At 45.6% G+C, this 9,537-nt stretch overlaps 1 protein-coding gene across 1 annotated transcript in view; it reads left to right on the top strand.

Annotated features, from left to right (window-relative positions):
- Positions 1 to 409: 409 nt before the first annotated feature.
- Positions 410 to 9,537, top strand: part of PAG1 (phosphoprotein membrane anchor with glycosphingolipid microdomains 1) — a 103,167-nt gene continuing 94,039 nt past the window's right edge. The window contains exon 1 of the mRNA XM_014870721.2: positions 410 to 545. The gene's annotated coding sequence lies outside the window, so the exon portion shown is untranslated. The remainder of the gene's footprint in view (positions 546 to 9,537) is intronic.

Below are 9,537 nucleotides of genomic sequence, written 5' to 3'. Positions count from 1 at the left end.
CCCCTGTGCAGCAATCGGGGCGGCGGCCCCAGCATCCGCAGCGCAGCGCCGGCCCCAGCTGCTCCCCGCTGCTCGGGGGCGGCCAGGAGCCGCCGGGGCCGCGGCGGTGCCGCAAGGTGGGCAGCGGAGCGAGGCGCTGCGGCGGCGGGAGCCGTGCCCCGCAGTCCCCGCGGGGGCCGCGCTGCGCTCGCTGCCGGCCCGCGGCGCCGCCGCCGCATCCATCGCTCCGCCGGCGGCTCCGGCGGGCGCGGGGACATGCGCAGTGCCCGCGCCGAGCTCCGCGGCCGCGCTCCGGCCCCTCCGCCGCCCCCGACCCTCCCGCCGGGCGGAGGAGGGGGAGGGAGGCAGAGAGGGGGAGGAGGAGGAGGAGGCGGAGAGGGAGAGAAAAGGAGAGGAGAGGAGAGGAGGGAGGCGAGAGACGCGCCGCAACTTGCTGCCTCTCCTCGCTGCTGCCCCTGGCCGCGGCGCTGCCCGGCCCCTGCGGGCTGCGCTCCGCGGGAGGCGACATCCAGGGACGCTCCGCTGCGCGGGGCCGGCGCCTCCCGGTGAGTTGGGGGCGGTGCGCGAAGTTGCCGTGTCGGTGTTGTGGGGGGTGCTGGCGCAGGGGCGGCGGGGCTGCCCCTGGCTGGCCGCGGTCCGCGCTGCGGGCTCGGGCAGGCGCTGCTGCGGGCGGTGAGAGCGGCAGGAGCGGTCCCAGGTGCGGGGCCCGGCCCGGCCCGGCGGGGTCAGCTGCGCGCATCTCCGCGGCGCGGAGTTACCGCGCCTCCCCGCTGCCGCCAGCCAGCCCCGTAACCGCATTTCCATTGAAATCCGATTACGTAGTGACAGGCTCCAGTTTGTTTCGCTGTGGCATCTGCTCTTGGGCTTGCGAAGTCTTCAGGAGGAAGGGGTCGCGGGGGCGAGCGGGGGCTGCTCCTCGAGCAGAGCTGCGAGCGCGGATTGTCCCTCACCATCGTGTACCGGGCGTGCTGCGCGGAGCTTTCGGCTCTTAGCGCTCCGGGAGGGAAAGGAGAAACTGGCCCAGGGTCACACCAGAAAGTTGTGCAGCCTGAGATGCTGCGGACGCTAATGGGCCAATTAGCTAAATAAACAAACACAGTGATTTATAGGTGTCTGAACTAGAGTGCTTTGAACGATAGAGCTCTTTAACCTTTCTTTCTAATCTATCCTTCAGAGATTTGGTTTTAAGGAGAGTAGTGTATCTTCTATGATATATACACGAGTTGATTACATTTGTAAAAGGAATGGCCTTTGAAATAATACTAAGCCATTAAGCAATAAATGCAGAAAAAGAGTGAGAAAGAGGAAGAGCAAATATAAAATTTTGGTAGAAAATATTTTCCTCTCTTCTGGCAGCCTAGGAAGCCTAGCAGCTGTGCTTGATTAACATTTATCCAGAGTTCTTATTTTATTAAATTAAACTTCAAAAAAAACAAGCGTGCTGTGTAAAACCAGAGGCAAATCCTCCTTAGTCCTCTCAAAGTCTGTCTGTGTTGCAGATAAGTGATGATTGGAGCACCATCTCTTAAGAGAATTTGTAGAAGCAAACATTGCTAAAGATACCCAGTAGGTAAATGGAAGTACATTGTCATTGTATTTGTTTCTCTTAGGTGATACAGAACAAGACATTTCAAATTCCAGGGAGTTTTATTTTACATCTTTAAAAAATTTTCAGGTGCATAGCTTCATTATAGCGAAAGTGCCTCCCCTATTTGGAAAAGTGATTAATTCAGGTCTTGGCTTATTTAATAAAGGCCAAATTCTGCAGCCTGTGGGGCATCTCCTGGAAGGGGTGAGTGTTTTTTGCATTCCTTGAAAAAGGAAAAAGTACAGCATCTGTAACACCTTGCAGGCCTGAACTACTTGAGCAATTTTATATTTAACCAGCATTTCAACACCGATTTTTATTAACATAAAATCGATATTCAAATCAGCCATGAGGATCTGCAGCTTACAAATGAGAACCTGATCTGGAGGCAACACATTGCTTGTATAAATAAAGGTTATGGGATATGGCAGTCATCAAACTCACCTATCCTTTGTTTGAGATGACATTTAATGAGGAAAAGAAACGAGTAATCCATTGTGTTTTAAGACACAGTGCTGCTCATAAGCCTCATTGGCAGGCATTTGAAAGTGAATGTGGCTTTAGATCATGTATTATGTACAAATGACTACTACTAGATAAGTTCTGAATTTATTCTGCTATTAAAGTTATATTGATCAGAAAATGGCAACTGAATTCCAAGTCCTAAACAAGGAATTATAGATGATCTGAGAGTTAATTTATATTTTAGGGAGCACTGAGGAGTCCACAAGAAAAGTAATCAAGTGGTTTTTTGCTGGATGTGCAGTGGCATTTAGTTAAGGGACCCTCTTTCCCGCGTTCCTAGGCATTGGGAGCTTCATTGACACACAGAGGAGTTAAATGAGTTTATCAGCTCGTTGATGCCCACGGTAAAGTGCTATAGAGGTCAATGGCTGGAACAGGACGGTTATTTTATTTCCAGTACGGATGGGCATAGAGGGGCTTTTTCAAAGTAGTTCCAAAGCCATATAATTTGTAACTGTAAAATACAATGCAAGAATCAGATTAATAGACCAAGAAGACTCAAAACCGTGTGACAAATAAAACAATAAATCATTCAAATAGCATTACCCATGTCCCTACAGCAATGCCTCTGCTGCCAGGTCTTGAGAACGGGGCAAGTTTCAGGCACAGGATGGGAGGGCAGCTCAGCCCTGGAGCAGCAGTGGGGAGGGGCTGGTGTCCTGTAGTCTGGTGGTTGTGCTGTGCCTGGGAGGGAGCCCAGGCAGTGTGAAGGGGTGCAGAGTGCTGCCACTTACCCTTATCCCCAGGCTGCTGCCATGGAGAGTGGCCCCCTCCCATGCTCGAGGGTTTGCTGAATGTATGGCAACTGCTGGCCCAGGCCCTGCATGGAGCCAGCAGGGAGAGGTGCTGGATGAGGGTTGCACAACCTGTAGCTTGCAGGCAGGCTGCCCTGGCTGCTTGCTGCCCATCCTGGGATCCCAAGGATACCATCAGTAGCAGGCCTTATAGTATGTGCAATAATGCCAAAAAAGTTCTGGTGAGGGAAGAAGGTCAAATTTCTGTGGGAAAATGGTCCATCTGTAAATCTTCACGTGATAGGATACTGCTTGCATGGAGTGAAACGTGGGAAGGGCAAGCAGTGCACACTCATTTGTGCAATACTGCTGGAAGTAAACTAAGTTTTGAAATCGCTATGCAATCATGTTGGCTCATAGGGGACCTGTGAAAGCTGCAATACAGATGAGGAAGCTGAATCCTGATCTGGCTGCCAATTTACTGCAGGTAGTTGAGATGTCCTTGGTTGTTGTTCCCCCATCTCCATCCTGGTACCCCTCATGCTCTGAATTGCTGCACAGTGCCAGAGGTTCTCCATCAGTCACTCCTTCCCCCTGGTCCCTCACCTCCCAAAATCCCCATGTGCCATGCCGGCAGTGTGCCCTGCTTGTGAGCTGGGGTGAATGACAGCCTGCAGGTGTTCAGTGACTCACTCAAGGCCCCAAACTGAAAAACCCCTCTGCAGTTTCGTTCTGCGTCTCTTCTGTGGTGAGTCAGGTTTTGTTGGCAACTCTGTGCCCTCAGTTACCTGGGCCAGGGGTGGGCAAGCTGCAGGTGGTGAGACCTCCAAAGCCTGCTCCTGAGAAGGTGCACCAAGCACAGCTGTGGATGACGAGTGACAGGAGGTGTGCCTTTGCTTCATGGATGTGATATAACCCAGTTTTAATTAAAGCAGCCACAGCAGATTATTAGGGTAGATAAATACTGCCTTGTTACAGCCCTCTTGGGTCGTATGTAAGCAGTATTCGTTTTAGAAAGGATGAATGAATAGTCAGTGTGAAGGATAAAGATCAGCATTGTTAATCACTCTGGAACTCTTCCGTGGGAAAGTGTAAACTCATGAGGAAAGATAGAGACCATAAATGTCATTTAAATATTTAAATAACTTGAGGATAAAATTTTGATAATAAAGGCATGCAAGTACCAAGTTATGTTTGGGATCCTGTCAAAGATAACTAGGACTTGTACTGTTGGCTTTGATCATTGGTAGACTGTGCTTCTACTTCATACTTTGCTAGCAGTAAGGAAGAGCTCATCTTCAATACCACCTGTGGGGACAAAAAATCTAATTTTTCTTGTCAAAGTGCAGAGCAAAACTTCAGAAACTTGAGAGGCTAGGAGGCTATGTTTGTTAAAGATCTTGAGCTTCACACTTCCCTTCTGGTGTTTGTGGGTAAGCAGTGTGCCAGGTACCTTTATTGGGGTTTGAGTCGGGGACTCAGCATCCAGCTACAGTTTGTTGCTGTTGATGCATCTGCAGGGTGAGAAGAATGACTCCAGGTGGGAAGGAGTGGGTTTCCACCCCCATTAATGAGCAGAAATTATAGGAATTGTGCCTCTACTGTTCCTTGATTTTGTAATTCTCACTGAAGTTTCTTTTGCCCTTTTGTACCTCTCAGAATGCCTTACAACTGTTGAAAAAAAATAAATCGGTATGCTTTCATGTAAATGCAATGAGGATGAGCCTTTGAAAATATATCTAGCTGATGTTGATGAATAAACAAATTTGGCCAGGGTAAATCTTTTCATCTAACTTCAAGAACCATGCTGTAATGAAGTAAATATAGGTGTGCTTAATGGGCTTCTTTCATCCAAATATATAGCAAATCCTTTAAAGTAATGCAAACACATCTAAAATGGATTTCTAAGTGACTTTGTTTTGTTTCGTTTTGTTTTCTTAATATTGGAGCAGTTTAGTCTACCCAGGGTAGGCCAGGAATGGAGCTTGCTCTTGGAGCTGTGCAGATGCTGTGAGGTGAATGCTGGACTAAAGGGGAGAAAGCAGTGGGAATGTAAGAGACCCGGCTCTTCTCCTGGACTGTTGGGCAGTAAAGGCAGAAAATGCTCATTCCAAGTGTAGTTGAAAATGTATTATTTGATGAGCGTCTCCCCAGACATTTCCCTTTGGAAGACAGCTTGCAGACAAGGCTCCAAGAGGCAGGGGAGCTGCAGGATATGCTGTCTGTTCCCCCTGGGCTGCACTCAGTGCAGGCTGTACCAAGAGAGCCCCCCAAGCTCAGGATGACCGGCTGCCTTCCTCTGGGGCCACCTGTGCGTGGCATGGCACTGCTTGGCCAGGTGCACACCTGACTGCGGGGCTTGCTCTGCAGGACACATCCTGGAGTGCCCCAGGTGGGATCCTGGCTCTGACTACCTGAGCTGGGTGTTAAAGGTGGCCTCAGGGCCAGCGTGACAGCTGCCGTAGACACAGTCATTGAAGTGTGGCTGCAGCATCTTGGTGGTGACTTTGGCAGCATCTTGTCGGTTGGAAGCTGTGAGAAACTGGAGCTCAAAGCACAGTTCTGCAGATCTGGGCATTCACTGCGTGCCAGTGGATTGGGTTTCATTTCAAGTCTTGCAGGATGACTGTTTTCAATGATAGCATTTGTAAACAGATTAATGACTTTTTGTGCAAAGCCTGTCTTGCACGTACAACTGTTTGGTTTCACTGCCGTTGCTTGTAAAGAATGTGTAGTGTTTGTTTTTCCCATGTCATGGAAAGAGTTTTCAGATCTTCTCTTTAAAAAGCACAGTTGTAAAACAATTTTACTTTAAAAGCAAGTCTTAGTTTTAAAAAGGATAAGCCCTCTTCTGGAGGAAAAAAACTTTACTTGGTCTTTTCTTAATAGGAAAAGTTAAGATCTGTTTAATCCCATTGTGGAATAAAATCCCATTCACAGCTCGGCAATATTAGAATATGAGTATTAGACTATTCAGACAACTCTATCAGCATAATTACAGAAACTTTTCAGGATGAGATTTTTCTTTGCTGAGATCTTGATGAATGGGATATACTGTAAAGAACTATTTCTGTGAGCCTTAGAGGCCTTTTGTGGAAGAGATTTAAATCTAGATCATTGTACTCTGAAAAACATGATGGTGATTTACTAATGTCCAGACTGAACTCACTGTTTGACACCTGGAATAATCAGACCAGTCCAGTTTAGCTCGCATCTGGTTGTGTTGTGCTGTGTGTACAGAAGTGAAATATATTAAAAACTGCTCAGCTTCGGATGTGTTCATCTGGGGATTTGCTCATAAATAATTGATAACCCTCTGAAACAAAATCTCTTCATTACTCTGTGGATTGCTCACCTCTTCCCTCCCGCTCTCATTGTTCTCTAAGGCGGGGAAGAAGGAGGTGCTGCTTTAATGAAGGTGCACGTCAGCCTCTGCTGCGCCTTCCAAAGGTCATCCAGCTCAACAGTGCCACTGAAATGCTTGACAAGGATAAACATTTTATGGAGATACGTGGCATTCCAGTGTTTTAGAGGAGCCGCTAAGCTGCTGTATTTAAGACTTCTTTGCGTCCTAGCATAGAAGCAGTGCGCACCATGAATTACTAAAACAATTAAATGTTTGCATCTAGTGTGCTGCAGGACAGGATGTCAAATTAAGGAGTCGTTTGCTGTGCAGTACCAATTACAGCTGTAATATTTGAGCTTGATCTTTCATGATTTTACTGCTAAGGATTGATTAAGTATCCTTGCTCAGACTGCTGCCAATGGGACAAGTCTTGGTGAGCAGTGCTTTCTCATTGGACCAAGAGTTGAGTTTGGTTTTTCAGACATTGATGCATAGTGATGAATTTCCTTTTCTGCAAAAAAAGAACTGTTCTATGTCCACTGACCTAAAGTCTGAGTTGAGGTAACAAAATCTTATTTTAATGGAAAAAGTGTTGTAATGTAAGTTCAGTTCATCTTTTTGATGACTTGATTGCTTCAGAGTTATTAGCCAGATTCTGTAATAGCCTTTATCTTTAAAGGTGCTAATACTTGCTTGCATTTAATAGCCTTAACTACTGCTAATGTACAGGAAATTATCAGATCACATAATTGAGAGAGAACCCTAAGAAATCTTACAGCTATATTAATGTGAAGTTTCAGATGTTACTCTTTTAAATTGAAAGGTGAATGCTATCAAGGCTTTGTCAGACTGCTGTTTCTACATGACAGACAATTTCTGTGGACTAACTGCAAGTCCTAGAGTGCTGATCCCAGCTTTGAGCTTCAGGATTCATAGCTCAAACTCTTTCTTTTTTACTTGGCAGAAGTATGCATTTGTGGTGGTGTCTGGATTTGTGTCTTCCAAAGAAATATTGGATCAATCAAAGAAAATGAGAAAGATTTTCTGAAATGGTAATCACATTCTTGCTGATACTGGAAAGAACAGAGCCTTCTCTCCTTCTCTAAACCACAAGATTAAGCTTGCTTATAAAGGATTAACAGAGCTCTCTTCTATTAATTCGTAGTGGTGTAGTTGAAGTGCCTGATTCTACATCAGTGGAAAATCCATTATCAATCAATGGGAATTTTGCAGCTGAAGCCAAAGGGATTAGAAGCTCATCGTTCAGAAGAGACTGAAGGAGAGAAAGCCCTGGATATGCTTGTTGCCACAGAGCTGTGAGCCACCTCTGGGGTGTGCCCACAAAAAATGGCAAAGGAAAGCACTCAGTTGCCACAGGCAATTTCCAGGTACACAGGTACAGGGAAGGATAACCTGAAGCCTTCTTTTAGGGCTTATGCTGTGGTTGGGGGGAGAGTTAATGAGGAGGTCAGTGAGAGTAGGAGTTAAGAGCCATGGAAGAGGGGTTCAGGTTTGGGGATGAGGGGTGCAGAGGAGCACTGGTGCCTACACCGTTCTCTGACACCTGCCACTGCTCAGGCTGGCTTGGGAGACTGCAGTGGGAGGGAGAGGCAGGAAGATATTGCTGAAGAGGTTGCTGAAGAATTTGCTACTGATGGTGTTGTGGGTGATTTCCTAACAAGCTGCACTGTCTCCAGAAGTTTCTTCCTTCCATGAATAACAGCTACATTTCCTTCTAGAGGAGTGCACAGACCAACATTCAAACTGTTAGAGCCTGCAACCTAGAGTGCCTGTGGTTGCAGACTTACTTGAGTTTGGCATATTCACTGAGTGCATTCCAAAATACAGTTTTACTTTCTTTTGAAATGCTGTCAGAGAGCTTAGCTTAAATATAGCTCTGATCCTGAGCCTAGCTGTGGGGGAAAGCACAGTCTCTGTGGCCTCTACTGCAACATTTGGTAGTTACTTTTCCTCAAATGGAAGCTAATGTTTCAAAGAAAAGCTATTCGGAGTAAAAATTACCGTTTTTACAACAACTTGATAAATGTATGTGTATTGTTTTGATCTGTTGTAAAAGGCAAGGTTGTGTCATTTAATTTGACAATTACAGAGATTAAATTAGTTTTCCTTTACTCTTGTTAAATGCAAAATAATTGAACACACACCATGGAAGGTTGGGGCTCTTGTGTTTGTAGCTTCATCATTTATTAATCTAACACATTAAATGAGAGGCTTTATAGATTTGCTTGCCTAAGGAAAAAAGAAGAAAATACAGAAAGGCCAAACTAGATGTGTATGTATTGTGCCTCACACTTTGATATGCTGTCAAATATTGCCTTATTTTTAGTACACTTTGTAAGAAAGGACACTGCTTTGCCCCCAGAAGGGTAAATTGTGACCTCATGTTCAAATAGTGTGAGTAAGCTCATATTTGTGTAGGCAAAGTCACTTGTGCAGTACCCCTCACACTCTACATATAGGAATGTTGTAATCAGACTGGGAAAATATGCTACAAATGAGAACCCTGTGAAAAGATATTTTGGAAGTATTTTGGCCATCTTAATTGACTCCCCTAGTTATAGGAGGGGCTGTCCCTTCCCCTAGCTCAGCCTTTTCAGGAGATGGTGTTGGCAGTGGTGCAGTAACAGCTCTGTGGGGGCAGACATGCTCTTCTTTCTTACCTTCATATAGCTGGAGGGGATTTGAAAATTGGATATTTCTCTCTGTCTCTGTGGCTCCAAGTAGCCCTGACACTGCCAGCCATGGATTAGTGAAATAAATCCCTCATGTTTGTACTGAAGTGGAAAGCATAAAGAGCATTTCCTGCCTTTTTTCCCCCTTTTTAATGTTTCATTTGCTGGCTGGCACAGTGACCTCCATTTCGTGACTTGTGAAGTGACTTGTCACAGAGCTTTTCTCTGTGAGTTAATTAATCACTCAAGGGAGCAGCAGCATGTGACATTATGCATGTGGACCTGAGGTAAACAGTTACCTATGGACCACCTATACTAAATGTGTACTTCAAATATTATCTGTTGATGCACTTTGACTTGTCTAATATGATTTTCTTTCCCATCCATTTTCTTAACTATGTCCTTGGTAATCAAAAGAGATGCAAACATCTAGTCACCTTTTTGATGACTACAAATATAACTGAATTTTAAAGAAAATATTCCTGGCAATTTAGTACATAAAATTTGCCAGTTCATTGGGAAATGGTTTTATGCTAGTAATGTATAGGTACAACAGTTTGGTTTTCCAGGGTATCTTGGTGGACAATCTGTCAAGTGTTTTAAATTGTTCCAGTCAATTATATTGACTGAAGTGCAAGGAAGAATTAATTC

Source organism: Sturnus vulgaris, chromosome 1 (genome assembly GCF_052056855.1).
Source record: "Sturnus vulgaris isolate bStuVul1 chromosome 1, bStuVul1.hap1, whole genome shotgun sequence".
NCBI lineage: Eukaryota > Metazoa > Chordata > Aves > Passeriformes > Sturnidae > Sturnus > Sturnus vulgaris.
Note: the sequence above shows the minus strand (reverse complement) of the source record. Positions and strands in the feature narration are given on the sequence as shown.